General features: G+C 43.2%; 1 protein-coding gene across 1 annotated transcript in view; it reads right to left on the bottom strand.

Annotated features, from left to right (window-relative positions):
• Window positions 1-19,113, bottom strand: part of ADGRL3 (adhesion G protein-coupled receptor L3) — a gene marked incomplete in the record, with an annotated part of 777,222 nt that overhangs the window by 48,956 nt on the left and 709,153 nt on the right.

Here is a 19,113-nt window from a genome sequence, read left to right as displayed (position 1 = left end):
TTCAATGGAACGACACTGACATACCCCAGCTGAGGCTCTAGGCACTGGAAAAGTTTGGAGTGTGTGTATAATTTAGACTGCACATGCATGGAGACCAGGGAGAGGCCAGAGTGAAAATGGGTCATCTGCTGAGCTGGGTGATCTCAGGCTGTGCCACAAATGTGAAAAAAGGCCACTTTACTTCTCCACGTGAAATGTAAATGCAGTAGGAAACCGGCAGAGGTTAGTCTGTGAGCACACTGTGCTCACTGCTCTCTGATTAAATCTTTCTCCACTCTTCCTATGGGCATTTCAGAAACCTATCTGTGAAACGATTATTTAAATAGCAGATTACAGGTTTTTTTTTATTAGGCCTTTCCATAAAAGCTTGAGACAAACACAATACCATGAGTGCCCAATGTGCTCTCGAGTGCCTAATCAGTCCTTTGCTGAGAGAAAATAATTCAATTCCTTTAATTAGCCACCAACTGCTTCCCACCACAGCTATGTGCTGATTTTCCAGTCCGTGAGAGACAGAAAATGTCCCCCCCCCGCTCAAATAATCCCTCTCCCAACCCCTTGGTTCAGGGAAAGAGATTCCCAAAATCCAGGGACTGGACTGGATTCTCCTCTCCCCTACCTTGGCCTAAATCAGCATTACCCCACTGAAATCAACGACAGCACAGTCGTAAAACTGGCATGAGAGAGGAGAGATTCTGGCCAAAGAGTGTAAAATAGGCATCCGGTGCTGGAATGGCCACAATGCTATAATGCCATTAAGCGGTGCTCTGCTAGAAAACAAACATTTGCAAGAGGGCTGAGAGTTAGAGCAACAGGGTGTACAGGAAACACAGACTTGAAAGAAATCCAACTTCTTCATAAAAGGAAACTCTGTAAATCTGACTAGAATCATTGAAGAGTCAGAGAGCAGAGCAAACCCAAAACACTGAGAGCTGAAACAGGTTTAATGGAGAACTGAAGCTCCCGTCTCCCCAGAAATATACAAACACCAAAAGAGCACAACCCACACCTCAGCAGCATCTGCTGAAATTAGCACTTAACGGGCCAGATTCTGACATGGTCCTTCTGCTGAATACACTACAGGCAGATCCACTGAAGTCAATGGCACTATGCATGGAATAAGTGCTACTGGACTGAGGTAAGGGCATCAGGATCTCCAAAATCTCCCAATGGGACCTGGGCATGTGTTTAAGTGCTTTCCCTCTTTCCCAATCTGTGGTATCTATAGACTAGTAAAGGCTCAGACAATTGTTAGAAATATAGAGCAGCAGTAACACACAACAAGATTTGCACTTCTATCAGATGCCCTCTCATAGTCAGTGCTGGAAAGGCAGGCAGGCCTTTGACCTCAGGAGGCACTGGAGATGTATAGGTACTCGGGGTATAACTGCATTCTTTTGTCATCGTTATACAGCTTAGAGGATACTACAAATAACACTGAAACAGATGCACAGATACAATGCAAATGCTTTTTGAACAGCGTATTCAGCAGAGAATTGTTTCAAGGGCATGCTCATGTCATCCCTGTTTGCTCTTTTTGACTGAGATTAGTGGGATTCCTTTCTATTTGATATATCATGTATATAGATGGTAGAATTTACAAAGCCTAATATGGGACAGGCTAATTCCCCTTACTCACGCTGAGTGGTGCCTGATGCCCCACGACAATGCGACTGCCTGCAGAGTGAATTATTCAATGTGAATAAGGGAATCAGAATCTAGCCCTTAATGATTCATTTATTAAAAGGTCAAATTAACATTTCCACATACATTCTGTAATAAAGAAAAATTGGCTCTCCTTAAGGCTCAGAAGCGCTATAATTTTCTCCACATTTAAGTGAAAATGCCATTGGCTCATTTCAGCCCATTTACAAGCAGAGTTTTCTTTTCTCCTCTAAACCGCAGTGGATTTGGTGGAGAATTTTGGTGTTTTCTTTTTTTTTTTAACGTAGGTTGTCGCAATATGGCTGCTTAAAAGTGACTAAGTAACTACATTGCTCTTACTGAGTCTACGCCAGCAAAGCATTTAGGCATGCACTTAACTTTAAGCATATAAGTAGTCCTCATGATTTCCATGGAGCTACTCATGTACTTAAAATGAGGTATGTGCTTACGTGTTTTGCTGAATTGGGTCATTATCATTAAACCAGTAACAACACATCATGCGCCTGATGCCAATACATCAGTAAATGCTTGGCGTATGAATATACATACATATATAGGTCTGCTTAGTTTCTTACCTTCATGAAATGCTTGAAACCAATCTATACTGTGCAGTCAAGATGCTGCATTATGCTACCCTGAGATACTAAATAGCAGCTCTAAACTTTTAGGTCAATATTTTCATAAACAGCAGCCTAAAGTTAGGTGGCAATCCCCAGAACATTGATGGCTCCTTAGGCAACTGCAGATACTGTAGGTGCCTAAAGATGTTTCTGACAGTATTTGCTCTGTTCAGCTGACTTGTCTCTTTAAAGTATTCAGCATCTTCCTACGTTTTTATTATTAGGCATGGAAGTTAAAAAGTTTTAGAATCATTATCACAAATTTGGATTTGAACTAAAGCATTCAAGTCTCTTATGATGATCGCTTCGGAGATGAAATGACATGGAACAAAAATCTGACTCCAAGTTTCTTTCTCCAGTTTTAAAGCATGACGATTTAGCAAGCTGGTTCTCAAACTGCTTCCAAACAACTTGCTGGCCAAGGCTTTACTTGTCACCCTACCAGCTGCAATGCAGTACACTGCAGCTCATCAAGGGTTTGTTCCTGTTCCCATTCAAGTCAATGGGAGGATACCCATTCAGCCGAATGGTGCAAGGTCAAGCCCCTACATCCTGGTGCACTAAAGTCAATGGGAGTCTTTCCAGTGACTTCAATGGGCTTTGGATGTGGCCTGTAGGTGGAGAACAGGATCAAATTTCAGCAAGACCCCAATCCTACATTGTTATTCTCCAGCCACACAGGTCACAAGGCAGGATCGGAGTCTACATTTACAAGTGCTTACATTCTTTTCTATTAAAAAGCAACAGAGGGTCCTGTGGCACCTTTGAGACTAACAGAAGTATTGGGAGCATAAGCTTTCGTGGGTAAGAACCTCACTTCTTGCNCTATCATTTTAGCAGAAGAAAAAATAATCAGATAGAGTTACAAGGAGGTGTTGGGTTTTGTTTTTTTGTTTGACAAAAGCGCTTATCAAATTCCATGCACTTTACTAATCTTTGAGCTTGAGGAAAGATACAAAAATGAAAATGTTATGAGGACAGAAACTTATCTTAACCAAAGCAGATTTGTACCATAAACATTTTTAATGCAGTAGCAGTGAATATGTAAATGATATGTAGATGCTGTTTCTGCAAATGGCTGAGAAAAAACAAAACAAAAACAAAACAAAACCCTTTTAAGGAGTTGTTTTGTTAGCCCCCACGGGTTTCACTGCTGAAGTTGGATTAGCTTCTTTAAATGCTCCCTATTTAACAGTCACTAAGACACCTTTATTCCTGTTTTTTCCCCCTGGTTTCTGATTTGTTGGTAAACTTTACCATTGCCAGTTAAAACAAGGTAAAACTACTACACGTGGCTGGTGAGGCTCTGGGACTTGGTTCACCTGCTGTGCTTCTACTTCAGAGTTTTGTTCTGAAGTTTAATGGTGGGGGGAGGACTATTCTCAATGTGTGGCTGCTTCCCCTCAAGAATGCATTTCACTTGGGTTGCTAGGATGGGCTGTAGGGGTAAGAAGTGACTCCAGACATCGGTTCACAGCCTTTTCCTTTTTGAGAAACCAAGGCAAGCGCTCTGAGCTTTGGATAAACAGGTCAGCTGGTGTGTTTTACTTCTGTTAACTCAGTGTAAGGAGAGCCGGAACCGCCATCCAAGAAGGGGCAAAGCTATCCCAAGTAACCCTGAAACTTTAAATGCTAAGTCACATGGAGGGGTTGATACCCTACTCCATAGGGGTACCCAAAAGCCAAAGCGTGAAAAGTAGGACAGGGAGCAGAAGGGAACCCAGTCCTGCCTTAGGCCACTGAAATGAATAGGAGTCATCACACAGACTTCAGTGAACGCTGGATTGGACCTTAATGAGAGTGCTACTCTGCAGGCACCATGGGAACTTCCACCTAGTGGCCAAAGTGGGGAACGCAGGGCAAGCAGCCTCATTTGAGGATCACTCTTAAGCCCAAGGGCCAGCTTTCCCTCTAGGTTACGCTGGTGTAAGTCAGGAGTAACTCTACCAAAGTGAATGGAATTATAGCATGTAAACCTGGGGGACTCAGGCCTGAAAGCCTGCCCAGACATGCTCATTCTCCACTCACACCTCTCCTCTTTTTAACTCTTCTTCTTTGAGAGAGGCTTTGGATTGACTTCCCCTGAGCAAGGAGGCCCACACCGTAACGCTTCACCTCATCTGTGTCCTCTGTTTACATCAGTCCTGGAGTGCAACAGCTTTGAGCTATCTGCTGGGAACAGCAGAAGGACTTGAAGGCTCAAGGTCCTGATAGGGAGGAGTGAGCTCAAATTCTGCCTAATTTTCAACCTCCTCAGACATTGCAGGCTTGAAAAAAGAAACTTGGCTTGAGATAGAATGGAGTTGGGTTTGCATCCTGCTAAGGGAAAGGGGGGGAGAGGGGGGGGGGAGAGAGAGAGAGAGAGTGTGTGTGAGTGTGAGTGTGTATGTGAGAGAGAGAGAGAGAGAGAGAGAAGAGCTGGTGAAAAATCCTGTGAGAAAGCCAAGCCGTTTGCAGCTGGGGATGCCAATCTTGTAGTCACGTCACTAGGGCAACATGTCAGCCTTCACTTTGAATTCCTGTGCTTTTATAAGGATTTGTCCTAAACAGAAACACACTTTTGTTGTGTCAAAGTTTCTCGTTGTTCTTCTTTAAATATTAGAAAGAAAATACAGTATTATATCTTCCATTGAAGTTCATAAAACATGTATTTATCCATGCGACCAGAAGAGCTCCACTAAGGTAACTACTTATCTAGACAGTTTTTTTTATTTTAAATCCCTATTATATATCTAGCAAACCAGAACCAGCTCCTTTGAAGCATTTCCAGTCAATTCTGTGAATAAATATTTAGCACTATGCAAATTAAAAATGCAGTCTCAAAAATCCTTCTGAAAGGCGGTCACTGGATAAAGTTTAATAGCTTGGCTGTTTTAAATATTTTTCCTGCCAAGATTCCACCAGCAAGGAGACCACGTTATGATCTTAATTGCAAAATCAAGTCATTTAAAACAAATAATAATAATGCAGAAACAAAGATTTTTCTCTTGTGTCCTTGTGTATTTTGGTCATTTAAAAATGACCGAAATGGTAATTGAAAATGACCCTATCTCCAGTTTCAGCCAGTTTTTGAGTCTAAGGAGAGCACCTCAGACTACAGAGATGCATAGGAAAGAGTGAACCATTTATATGGTAGTAACAGAAATATGCTACCTTAGCAGCCGAAAGGAATCTTTGGGTTAGAGGAGCCACGCAGCAAAACCTGTCCAATATACAAAATTCTGATGTAGAAAACAGACCTGGAGGTAAAGAGGGGGTGGAAACTGCATAAAATTGCTCCATCCCCTACTCTTGAAAAGAGAACTGAAAAATGAAAGAGAATATGACAATGGTACTGAAAAAAATGAACAGAAAGGACTCTTCACCAGAAGAACAAACTGAAAGTCTATTGCAAAGTTGTTATGCTTCCATTATACTACTACTTCTCTTTTTTCTTTTTTGGTTGCAGGACAAGAAATGTTGATATAAAGTTAATAATTTGTAAGTTTCTTGCTTCCTTTTGTTTTTAGCTCTTTGTACAGACTTGTGTTTCTGTTACAAGTTTTTCACAGTCTTTTTTTATAATTTAATTCTAAAGAAATGGAAAAACAAAACATCAAATGTTGGCACGATTGAAAGCCTGAAATTGACAATTTGTGACAACTGTGCAGTCTCATCTTTAAGGAGACATTTTTTCCAAGTCTTGCACAGAGATTTAGCCCCCATTAGCTTTGGAGTTATATGGATTAATACCCATGCATCACTTTGAAAATTTACCCCTAAATTGCATTAAGAATTCCAAGCCAAAGTTCTCCTTACCAGCACAACACACTTGATGCACAGAGCGACAGAGCGTAATGAAACAAGAAAGCTGCTATTGGTATAACAAGTCTGTACTACACGAGATTGCTTTAACATTTGCAGTGAATTCGGGTGATGTCCAATCAGGAATTGTGAAGCAGATAAAGTGACAATTGTTTGGCAATACATATGCAGCATGTTTACTCTGCCTAGAAGCTGTATGCCTGGCCATTTTCCTGCACAGTTTGCTCTTCTGCCTCAAACGTGAATGACAGAAGCTTTAATGATTTTTCAATATTGATCTGCCAGCTGGTTCATGAGACCACACTGATAAATGGGATTTATCAGCCATTCAGGTCATTCTTACTTGATGAAGGGTCTGTTATCCTCATAGCTAAAGAATGCATAGACAAAGACAAGAACACCAACATTAGAATATAATGCCAAGAAGAATATTTTGTAAGAAATAACCAAAGCGTATTCCCAGCCTACCAAAAAGAATGCCACAGCCTCCTCCTCAGGTGTCCCCCCCAGACACTGACCAGACCGGTTTACTTATCAGAGGATCTAAATAACAGCAGCCTCCTGGCATCACTTATGAAAGCAGCCGTCATTCCCTGAGTTCTGTAGCTCCCCAGCCGCAGTCTTCTTCTGCTGCTTATAAAATTTCAATTGACTTAGACATCTATTTTTAAAAAAATCATTGCTGTCTATGGAGAACATTAATAGAGGAAATCTAATGTAGTCATCCTGGAAAGCTTTGATATGTGTAGATGGCAAAAACTTCGCTGTACCTTAGGCATGCTTTGTCCAATATATTTGGATGTTCTATAGAAGCCTTATCTTTTTATTATTAGTTGTTTTCATAATTGTAACTCCCAGGTTGCCTATTTATGAGTCAGACTGCGACATTACCCTCGTTTAAAGATAATGGCATTAGAATCGTCTAAAACCCTCTCCGCTGATTGCAAGGAGACAGGAAAGTGTTGACCTATTTACTTCCATTTTATGGGGGGCAGGGAGGGGGAACAATGTTGTCCACCAAACAAGATGGAAAGTCATTGGAGTTACCTGGGTGTGAGATCAGGACTGGGCCAAGAGCGAGGTGGGAAAGCTTCCCCCAGTCACGGTCCAGCAACCCTGCCCAACCCACTAGTCAGGCTGCCTGTGCACCCACTCACACCTCCGCTAACTCCACCGCACAACACCCCATGCCAGAGTCGACTCCCGCCTCCGCACCATCACCAACACCACTGGGCTGGCAGACCCCCTCCGCCTCCAGCTTGAGCTACCACCAGCCTCGTGGTGTTGGTGATGGTGCTTTGTCATCTCCCCATCGCTTTTCTCCAGCATCTGACCACCACCTCCCATCTTGTGCACCCTGCGCTGGCCTCCCTCCACTCCAGCCATGCTCTCACTTACCCAAGGTTGGCCAGTTTCCCTACACGTGGCCTCTGCTGCTTGGCAGCATGCAGGCCCAGGCTGCGTGCAGAAGAAGCTATTGTCATGGTTACATGCAGATCTCTGCTGTGTTCGGATGCTTGGGGTAGCTTTCCATCCAGGGGCAAAGCCAATGAGACCTGACTTCATAATATGGACTTCTTTCTAGCAGTGAAGCTGTGGGGGCTGGGGAGGGAGGCTCGGGGTAGAGTATGAGGGAAGTTTCTGACTGCTGGGAGCTGGGACTCCTGGCTGGAGCAAATTCCACCCTGAACCATCCTCCCAGGCCAGCAAACACCTGTGTCGCTCCCCGGCCTGTGCTCTGGTGTGGCCCCTCTCCTCGCTGCTGGGGGAGACAGGTCATGTCAGGAGCGGAAGCAAAGGGTGCGGAAGGGAAGCAGTGAGCACCAATGCGAGGGTCTCAGCTCTGAGGTAGGGTGGTGGCTGGGAACTGGCCAGAGAGGAGGAATCAGCCTGAGAGTCACTGGGTTGGGGCCCGTGAGGGAGGCTATCGGAGGGGTGTGGGTTGTTTCACTGGGGAAAGGAGTGGGAGTTGGGAATGGGGTAGGATTCCCATTTGGAGGGCAGAGTAAAGAGAGCTTACTACTGGCACCAAGAGTCTACAGAGAGAGCCCCTGGTCTGAGGGCCTGTTGGTTTCTGTCTCCCTCCACGAGCAGGGGCTCTGACTGTAACTTAGGGGAGGGGCTGAATTGGGGTTCCATGCACTGCACCATCTTTGCCTCAGAGGGGCTGCGAGAGCATCAGGGCAGCCAGCCCTCTCACAGACCCCTGCTAGGGCCTGTTGATGCTACAGCTGGGAACCTTGGTACCCAGGCAGAGGACAGGCACACTCCCACCACTGCCCAGCTGATAGCAACCCCTTGTGCAGACCACAGTGTCTCCTAGCAGAGGGCACCGGGAGGGGAAAGCAGCAGGCAGCACACTTCAGCCAGCTACCCAGGAGGAGGACCCACAAGAAGTATCACTGCTGAGGCAATCAAGACAAGGGCAAAAGGGACAGGACCAGGCCTTCTGTGTGGTCTCCTTCAGCAGCTCAGCTGGCCAGTCTGCGGCTGGGAAAAGGAGCATGTCACTCAACGCAGCTTTTCCTACCTGCTCCCCTGTCCCCATGGCCTCATGGATAGGGGCTATGCAGATATTTTGCAGAGGGTAGAGCAAGAAGCAGTCTGGGCAGCTACCTTTTCCCTCCACACATCCCCAGCATGGCCTTGTCCACAGTCTGCTCCCCTCCTCAATAAGCCATGGGAAGTGAAGGGGAAGAGTGTGCGGGCTTTGGCCTCATAACCAGTTTTCTGAATTTTGTAAGTCAGTGTGAAGCTGGGCTTTTCCCCGCTGCCTCTCCCTGCCAGAGCCATTTCTCTCGACAGTGAAAGGCTCCGGCACGGGGAGCTGCATCTCCTCCCCACCAGAGCCTTTCACTGACATGTGTAGCTACACATCACAGTTTGGATGCAACAGGCTTCTCATTGCGGTATGTAGCTATACACACCCTACATGCTGCTGCCGGGGGGTATGGTGTAAACGGAGCCTTAGTCACGTGTCTTAGCTTCAGCTGACACAGCCTTTCCTAAGTTTTGGAGTGAGTAGCAATGGCCTTTCTCCAAGGTATCTGGAGGGTCTTTTTTATCTTTGTGTAAACAAAATGTGAAATCATTGGATTTGCCTTTTAGCTTAAAGTTTTCAAAAGCGCCTAAGGGTAAAAATTTCAAAACATTTAAGTGACTTACAAGCCTAAGACCCATTTTCCAAAGTGACTGAGACACTTAGGAGCCTAAATCCCATGGACCAGATATTCAAAGGTATTTAGGTGCCTAAAGATGCAGCTAGGCCCTTGGTGGATTTTCAAAAGCACCTGAGAAGGTTAAGTGCCTAACTCCCATTGGTTTTAGACTTCTGGCTCATGGGACGTAGGCTCCTACGTCACTTACGTTTTTATTTTTTGTTTTGATTTCAAAACTAAAGTAGTTTTACGAAGATTAGCTCACATGTAAATATTTGTTCCCATGTACTGAACACCAGAGCAGAACCTGTTTCCTGGTAACGTTCAGGGATGTTGTATGTTGTTATGATTACTAGTGTAGTGTTATTGCCTGCGATGCACACAAGAAATTACAGAAAAGGGACTACAGTCTTGGAATTATATACATTACCAACCCCTGACTGAGGGAAAATGTAGCTGAGAGCTATAAAGCATTGGCATGATACTTAAATACGATACAAGCAAGTAAAAATCAACCCCAAGTTTTGGTGAAATGAACATAAATTATCCCTCAAACTGTAACACACATAGAAAGAATCAGTAGAGGGTCCATATTTAAAATACTGTGTACCCCCATCTAATTCCATATGCTTCTTCCTAACCCCTGGCAACTAATGATTATCTTATGCCCTGAGACATGAGGATCTAAATCCCCACATTTCTTTTCATCTATCTGACAGAATAGTGGATGGCCTTATTATCCATATAAATGTCCAGTCCATTTTTGAATCCAACAAAAACCTCAACTGTAGCTTGGGGCAATGAGTTCTATAGGTTAAGTATGTATTGTGTAAACCTTTTAAAATCAGATTTAAGTTACATGTCTTTCAATTTCACTGGGTCCCCTTGTTCTTACATTGTGAGAAAGAAGTGTCCACATTACCTCCTGTATTCCCTGCAATGTTTGCAGGAGCAAATGGCGTCTAAAGTTAGGCTCCTACATCCCCATTTAGGCAGCTAAATGGCCTGGTTTTCAAAGCAGAGAACATCTGGCAGCTCTCCAGATATAGAAGGGATGGCAAGGGATAAAACAGGCATCTGATTTTTAAAATCTTGACCTATGCTTCTGTAACCCTAATCCAGGGGTAGGCAACCTATGGAAGCATGCCAAAGGCGGCAGGCGAGCTGATTTTCAGTGGCACTCACACCTCCCGGGTCCTGGCCACCGGTCCGGGGGGTTCTGCATTTTAATTTAATTTTAAATGACGCTTCTTAAACATTTTAAAAACCTTATTTACTTTACATACAACAATAGTTTGGTTATATATTATAGACTTATAGAAAGAAAACTTCTAAAAATGTTAAGATGTATTACTGGCACACGAAACCTTAAATTAGAGTGATTAAATGAAGACTCGGCAAACCACTTCTGAAAGGTTGCCGACCCCTGCCCTAATCCCTCAATGCCAACTGGCAAGGGGGTTACAAGAATATCCTGATTCTGGTCTGTACATTCTGCTTCACCAGAGAATGTCATGTGTGAGGTCTTAAATGAAAGCCGGGATCACATTGGGCATTGATACCACTGCGAAATATAGGCACAGATACTATGCAAGCAGTTATGTATGTCTACTAAAAACGTGTTCCCGAAGTCGGTATTAAGGCACAGTTGACAGACAGGTTTTCTGCCAAACAAAAGATGTTCAGCCCACACAGTGGAAGCCTCATTTACACACAAAGTCAATGGGGAGGGGAGAGTGAAGTCAATAGGGAGGCAACACACTGGAGAATAAGCTACAGGAGGTTATCCTGACTCTGGATACAACCACTGCACTTTGGGGGATACAAGGAGAAGGCCGGGAAGACACCCCTTTATCCTTCCCTTAAGAAGTAATCAGGCAGAGCAGTTACATTCATGCAAATGGGATCACCACCAGGCTTGGCTGAAAATGCTACAGAAGACATCTAAGGGAGATAAACTTCTCTAGACCGAAGGTTAGCTTGTTGTTTAGTCTCCAGAAATCGTGTTATGATTTTGTTTTATATGTAACCTTTTGTTTCCATTATCCTTTCTCAACATTTCGTGCCTCTTGAATCTTTGCTAATACATTTATTGTTGTTTTCACTGTCAATATATCTTAGAGCAGTGACATTAAGCTAGGTGCTGATCCTGAGTTGAACCGTACAAGCTGGTGTGCACACTCTTCTCTGGGGACAGTAGTCCTGGTATCTCTCTGACTGTTCAATGGAAAAGGGGTTGGGTACAGAGGGACACTGCAAAGGGGGTTGGGGACCAGGGCACACCAACTGTTAACCTGCAAGGTGAAATAAGGGCTGGCATAGCCCAGAGGAGATTTCTTAGGTGGGTAACGGGCTGATGGTGTCAGGGAACTGACACCCAGTTTAAGTACAAGCATTTTGCCACTCACAGAAGGCAGGGGGCTAAAAATGTGACTGAGTCATGAGTACCCTGAAAAGGATCACAACTTCTAAACATCGCCCCTATTATTAATTATATATATTTTATTGCACACACACACTGTGTGACGTTGCCGCCCCATAAGACTTTATGGAAATATGCTTGTGAATGTATATCTGACATAACTGGAATATGTTTTATGCTACATATGCCATGTAACATATCTCTGTAAAAGTTATGATCTACTGAATCTATCCATCCTATTTATATGCATGTATCATTTTTGTATTTGAAGTTATGAATATTGACTGTGTACTGGTTTGATTTTTAAGTACCCTTAGTAAGACATTTGGGCAGCATCTATAGAAAGGAATTTTCAAGTTAAGTGCCCAATCAAGAAACACTTAAGGACAATGGATCTTGGAAGGCTCCAATCCACATAAGAAGTCTACTTGAGGACGTTCAAGGTAGCATGTGAACCCTGGCTGCTACCTGTAAGTTCTGAGTCATGCATAGACATGTGACTTGCCCATGTGACTCCAAAACTCCATCTTGTAGCTGGGATTCTACACAGGGGGAGGGAGGGGTGTCCACCCACAAGAGAAAGTCTGCTTAAACCCCTGGGAGACCCCTCCATTTTGTCTTCAGCTGGTTCAAGAGATAGCCTCTCCACCCCAAAGGATACCCGAAAGAAACTGGAACAAAGGACAATAACCACAGGGCGTGGGAGTGATTGCTGGACCCAGATTAGAAGGGGACTAGTCTGTAAAAGGAAGCTTACTGGAACACCTTTGAGGGAGAGGTTTTATCTGTATTCAGTTTTCTTACTGTATTAGGCACAGACTTGCGTATTTTATTTTATTTTGTTTGGGTAATTTATTTTGTTCCATCTGTTACTACTTGGAACCACTTAAACCCTACTTTCTGTATTTAATAAAATCACTTTTTACTTATTATTTAACCCAGAGTATGTATTAATACCTGGAAGAGGGGGGCAAACAGCTGTGCATCTCTCTCTATCGGTGTGATAGAGGGCGAACAATTTATGAGTTTACCCTGTATAAGCTTTATACAGGGTAAGACGGATTTATTCGGGGTTTGGACCCCATTGGGAGCTGGGCATCTGAGTGTTCGAGACAGGAACATTTCTTAAGCTTCTTTCAGTTACTCCTGCAATTTGTGGGACGTGATTCAGACCTGGGTCTGTGTTTGTAGCCGGCAAGCGTGTCTGGCACAACCAGGCAGGGTTCTGGAGTCCCAAGCTGGCAGGGAAGGCAGGGGCAGAAGTAGTCTTGGCACATCAGTTGGCAGCCCCAAGGGAGTTTCTGTGATCCAACCCATCACACACTGTATTACCATAGTGCCTAGGACCCCCTCATGGATGAGGATCCTCTTATTCATCCTCTCCCTTAAATAAATAGTGCCAACCTTTCCGGTCTCTAGTTCACTCAGAAATCAATCTATGATTCTAATCATTTTCATCTCCAGTCTCCTGACCCCTTCTATTTCTGCTCTATATGGGATTTCCTGAAGCACTTATGGTCCTGTGGCACCTTTAAGACTAATAGAAATATTGGGAGCATAAGCTTTCGTGGGTAAGAACCTCACTTCTTCAGATGCAAGAAGTGAGGTTCTTACCCATGAAAGCTTATGCTCCCAATACTTCTGTTAGTCTTAAAGGTGCCACAGGACCCTCTGTTGCTTTTTACAGATTCAAACTAACATGGCTACCCCTCTGATACCTGAAGCACTTATGTAACTTAGGAGCACAAACCCTATTGACTTAGGCTCTTTTTATAATCCCAATCAGTATTTTTTGAGACAGAATGACCAGAAATGTGAGAGTGCAAGTGAACAGCACAGTCGTGCACTTCAAAGGGACATCGACAACCTCAAAGTAATATCCTGTAGACAAACAGACTTCCTCATATATGTGCTACTAGCAACCTAGATTATTAAAACTTGAACAAACTTTTGAAATTCAATTACTTTAACTATTTATACTGTTTGCTTGCATTTTTTTGCAGCTGGGACAAAAACAAATGAAGTAAGTCTGTATTTTTTAAAAAATTGGAATAATTTCTGTTAGCCTCATGAGGTATCAGGTAAGTTTTTTTTTTTTTTTTTTTTTTTTTTTTACAAAATCTAACTTTTCAGCCAACTTTGAACAGAAAGCATCCCAACTTTAACAACCTGTGAACCCCTTTCACGAAAATGTCAAGTCTCGCAAACCCTCTCCTAAAAATGAATATTTCCAGGGATTTTCTCCTTTACCTGAGTATAAATGATAAAAGCAGTGATCTTGGAAATACACAATTTGTTTTTATGTCATGCTTATTACATACTATTTATTATTAATTATTATTTATCATTACAGTATTTTAATTACATTACGAAAACGGCAACACTCTTCCAAGATCTCACTTTTGTAGCTTGTATCACTTTGAATAAGCCTGTTATAAGACAAGGCTCCTATGTTTCTTCAAGGAGTATCAGATGTGACACAGCAGGAAGGCATTTAAGAACTCAACTCAAAGAGTTCCTCCTACACAAGCATTCAGGTCTTGAGCAGTCCAGGCAAACAATGCACGTTACAACAAAGCTTAAACTTGTTCTTCATAATAATTTTAAAAACAACACTAGCTGCCTATTTCATTATAAAAACAGCAAAAAATATCTACCTCCCTTTCCTTTTCTTATAAGGAGTCTTGAAGTTTAAATCTCCTCAGTGTGATAGATAGGCTTGCTTTGATCTGCTTAGCTCTTGGAAGTCCAGGGGCTCCGGGCTGCTGGCCCCATGCTGCCCAAGGTCCCTAGGGACAGCTCTGTCCACCATTAGGGAATTTTTTCCTGAGAACCCCCTGTAACATTTCGTGAACCCCCAGGGGTTCACGAACCCCAGTTTGGGAACCACTGCATTAAAGACATAAATAACCAACAACAGATGCTATGATTTGTGCAGTTAGACACAATTAAAAATACCTATGACATTTCAAAGTGTTTCCCCTTATTTCTGAGACCAATAAAAGGTTCAGGCTTGATAAACATGTGGACAAAGGGTGCCGATACCAAAATCCTTACTCATATGGGTAGTCGCTATGAGCATAAGTAGTCTGCTGAGCAAATATGGCAGAAATGAGCCCAAAGTGAGTAGAACCTTACTTGGCTTCTATGGGTGACCAATGCTCTGAAAAGCAGAGAGGTTATGCGTGCGCCTCCAAAATAATTTGAAATAAATGTGCATAATTCATTTTCACAGCAAGTGGTTAAACTGTAGCTTCCCTAAGATGGGAATTCCTGTATTCATAAACTAGAAGGAATTAAAACACAACGTGATGTTATTTTCCATTCATATCTGCCATAAGATATAGTGTGTGTGTTTTTTTTCTTCAGTTTTAGGGCTAGCAATAATTGATTGAGCCAACTTCTGAAAAGCCACACTAAGTGACTCGAAGTCCAGAGTAGCTCTTCGCAGAAAACAAATGTGTTCGTTGCTAATTAGTGAAGGAGTGTCTTCATTCTGAAAAATCAATAGCCAGCAATAAGGGACTACTTAAAGGATTTGGCTTCACATTTTGTGACAAAGATCCAACATGACTGGCTGGCATCAAGCCAAATGTTCTAATCAAATTTCTTAGACCACTAATATGCGTCACCTGGATTTTCATGAAAGAGTTTCACCAGTCTCATTTTTCAGTTACTACACTGTCATAATCATCAACAAGATTTTCTCTCTTTTCTCCTAGCCCCTTAATGCTTCCTCGGCTTCCCCATTCTGATGACTAAAATAACTCGCATTGGCTGCCACTAAACTGCAAGAAGGCAGGCCAAAATCCATGTTCTCAGGTGCTGCCCTGTAGGGTGACATCTCTGCAATGCTACATTTGGAAGGGAAGAGGTGCAGGGGCTCAAGCAATTGTTTTACATTCGTAACTGATGCAGTAATTTATGGCAAACCCTGGCACAAATTAAGCACTGCATCTGTGGAATAGCTTTTACTGGATTAACATAGCCAGAATCAGCAGGAAGGCCCAGATGAGAGTTCAAGATCCTACTGCACATAAAAGAAAAAGAGAAAAATTAGACTGCCTGCTTTTCAGTGATCCCTCTGGGTATATTGTGGGGTAATCGGCCCATCAGCCTTGTTCCCAGAAGATACAGCAGGCTAGCCAGCTGTTGCCAAATCGCTACAATGGTGAGTGGGCTAGCTACCCAGTCACTGAAGATGTTTCAATTGGGTAGCAGGCTCCTTGCACTGTGAAGAATTTATCTCAGGTAGGAAGGATGGGCACTTTTGTTGGGGGAAGAGAGGTCAAGGAGCCTGCGAGGGGAAGAGAAAGTGGCCCTAGAGGAGGAGCAAAATAAGCTGTGGATAATTCAAGTAAATGCTGGGCAAGGATCTGGAGCCCAGTTCATCAGTCCCCCACACCTGGGGCAGTCACCTATACCAGTGCAAACTGATCGCCAGGCGGGTGCATGTCATCAGAACGGGAGTGCTCTGTCACACTGGTGTCAATGAGGACACAAAGGGTAGGGCAATGGGCTATGAGCTTTTGGGTGCTGATCAGAACCACTTTAGGCTTGCCCACCTGTAATTTGAACCCAAGGCAGAGGTCTGTGAAGAGCCACAAACAGGATCAAGTCACTTGAGGGCAGAATCCTCAAAAATGCCTGTTATCATACACTCAATTCCCATTGACTTTCAATGGGAATAGGACTCCTAACTCCCTCACACAGTCTTGCAGATCTCACCCAGTTAATATCCACCACTCTAGGCCACCTTCTTAGGTCATTCAGGCACAGGACTTGGAATTACTGCATCATTTGCCTGGTTATATCTTATAACACGAGACCTCTTATTCCCTTTTGTTTCAACAGGAGGTTGTTGCAAAAGATCTCGCCTGTTTTCTGAGATTTGTTCTTAATTATTGTAATTGAAAAGAGCAATTTTGTTAAGCTCATCTAATTTCTGTAAGTAATTAATTGCCCTCAAAATTGCTTACCCTGTTTATTTCCTTCCTTCTAACTTTGCAAAGACGTGCCATAATTATTCAAAACACAGTAAAGTATAACCATGTATCTGATTGTTTCCGCATGATACAGATTCGATAAAGACTTTGGCCACATTTGCATTTTTCAAGCAGGGCTTTGCAGATAAAATACTAAATCTGTGAATTTTTAAAACAATAATCTTGATGAATGGTTTCATAGCAAGACCTCGAGTATTTAATATCTTCCAAGACACTCTCTCAATCGATAATTATTGATTGGTTTTTATTTTGGAAGGAAGACACCTGTCAGTGGAAAGATTAGCACTTCCTACTGCCATTCAACACTAATGTAAGCCATCATGAAAACGATAGCTAAACAAGCAACCCCCCCCAAAACGAATAATCTATTATTAATAAAAACATTCCACAAAAAACCTGAAAGTGTGTCCAACAGGAATGGACAAAATATGATGTTGCAATCAACGTGACCATCTGAACAAAAACGCACATAAAAATAAATGCAATCCCAGGTGGTTTTTCATTTCAATGACATCAAATATTAGCAATTTTCCTTTAAGGTGTTTGCATATTGTTATACCAATATGTGGCATGTTTGCTTGGTAGGACTCTCGAAGGACTTAATTTGGTGTATGTGCAGCAGATGAGTGTATTTTTTCTGGTTTTGCATATTAGAAATTTGATCATGCGGGGATGAGATGTGGGTTGAGTGACAGGAGTTCTGAGCCATCCATAGGGCTGTTGAACATGGTGCTTTGGTGCTTTTGGTAAGATTCAAAAAGGTGTAGTAAGCTGACTGCTAAGCTTGTGAGAGCACTGTGCCAATGTGCATTATAAATTATAGGGCCATAAGGAAACGTTATGATCACCCAGTCTGACCTCCTGCACAATACAGACCAGAGATCCTGACCCAGTAACTTCATCATCTAACCAAAACTAGGTGAATATATCACCCCTGATGTGGGGTAAGTGACATAGGAGCTAAGACTCATTTTCAAAAGCACCTAGATCACTTAGGCTCTGTCTACATGGCAAAAACCAAGGTGAGTCTCAGAGCCTGAGTCTACGACTCGGGCTTGTGCTAAAAATAGCCATTTAGATGTTCCATCCTGGGCTGAGCTCAAGCTGTGAAACATGCCCCTGCCCCCCATATTTTAGATCCCAGGCTCTAGCATGAGCTGGAACATCTATAGCTACATGGCCACTGAGCCCAAGCCTGTAGGTCCAGGCTCTGAGACTCACTGCTGCGGGTGGGTTCGGTTTTTTGCCATGTGGACGTACCCCTAGACACTTGAACATTTTCCAAGTGAAGCTGGAACTTTCTGTAAAGTTTCCAAGTGACACAGAATCCCCCATGTCCCTTGGGAAGCTGCCCTCACTGTTAAACCTTTACATTTTATTTCCAGTCTCTAGCTAGGTTATGGCTCCCGTATGTATTTGTTCCTTAGTATGAGATATCTTTTCCCAGTATAGGTTCTCATGTGCCTCTATCTACTTTGGAAGGGAGTACTGGAGGCAGCGTGATTTGAACCTGTAGTTTCAAAAAGATTATAATTAGTCAAACGGGCTGGTTAGACTCTTACACAGTCTGGGAAGGATAGAATTAGAAGCACAGCTGTGCTGGTGGCTGGCCCTGCTCTCACTCTTCCTTCTCAATGATGTGCTCGAATAGCCTCTCCTCCTGGTTAGTAGAAGTAAATGGAAATCCTAACAATCACTGTTATTAATACCTATGACTATTTTAGTTAATTCATTACAAATTATTATGAATTCAGCAGTAGGGCTTTGGGGTACAGGGTAATAGAAATAGTCACTTCTACTACTGCAAATAAGTATTTGCATTCACTGGCTTGCATATCAACACTTATTTGTTGACACAGGTCAGGACTAGAGGGATCAGAGACTAGATTACTAGATCGCACTGTTGCCAGGCAACGGCAGGTGTATGTAATTGGAGACTCTTTACTGAGGAGATTGGACAGGCCTGTGACCAGGGCGGACCCAGAGAACAGAAGGGTGTGCTGTCTACCCGGCGCAAAGATACGCGATGTGGACCTGCGGTTGAAAAGGATCCTAAAAGGAGCAGGTAAGAACCCCTTGATTATCCTTCATGTAGGAACGAATGACACGGCTAGGTTCTCGTTAGAGAGAATCAAGGAAGATTATGCCAGGCTGGATAAGACGCTCAAGGAGATAGAGGCTCAGATTATCTTTAGTGGGATTCTGCCTGTTCCGAGGGAAGGGCAGCAAAGGGCTGATAGGATTGTGAGAATAAATAGTTGGCTAAGGGAGTGGTGCTATAAGGAGGGCTTTGGGATGTATGGCCACTGGGAGGCTTTCGGGGACAGAGACCTGTTCTCGCGGGATGGGCTTCACCTGAGTAGGGAAGGAAATAGACTTCTGGGAGGGAGGCTGGCTCATCTTATCAAAAGAGCTTTAAACTAGGAAGTTTGGGGAGA

The sequence above is a fragment of the Trachemys scripta genome, chromosome 5 (genome assembly GCF_013100865.1).
Source record: "Trachemys scripta elegans isolate TJP31775 chromosome 5, CAS_Tse_1.0, whole genome shotgun sequence".
Classification (NCBI taxonomy): domain Eukaryota; kingdom Metazoa; phylum Chordata; order Testudines; family Emydidae; genus Trachemys; species Trachemys scripta.
This window is presented reverse-complemented; position numbering and strand designations above follow the sequence as displayed.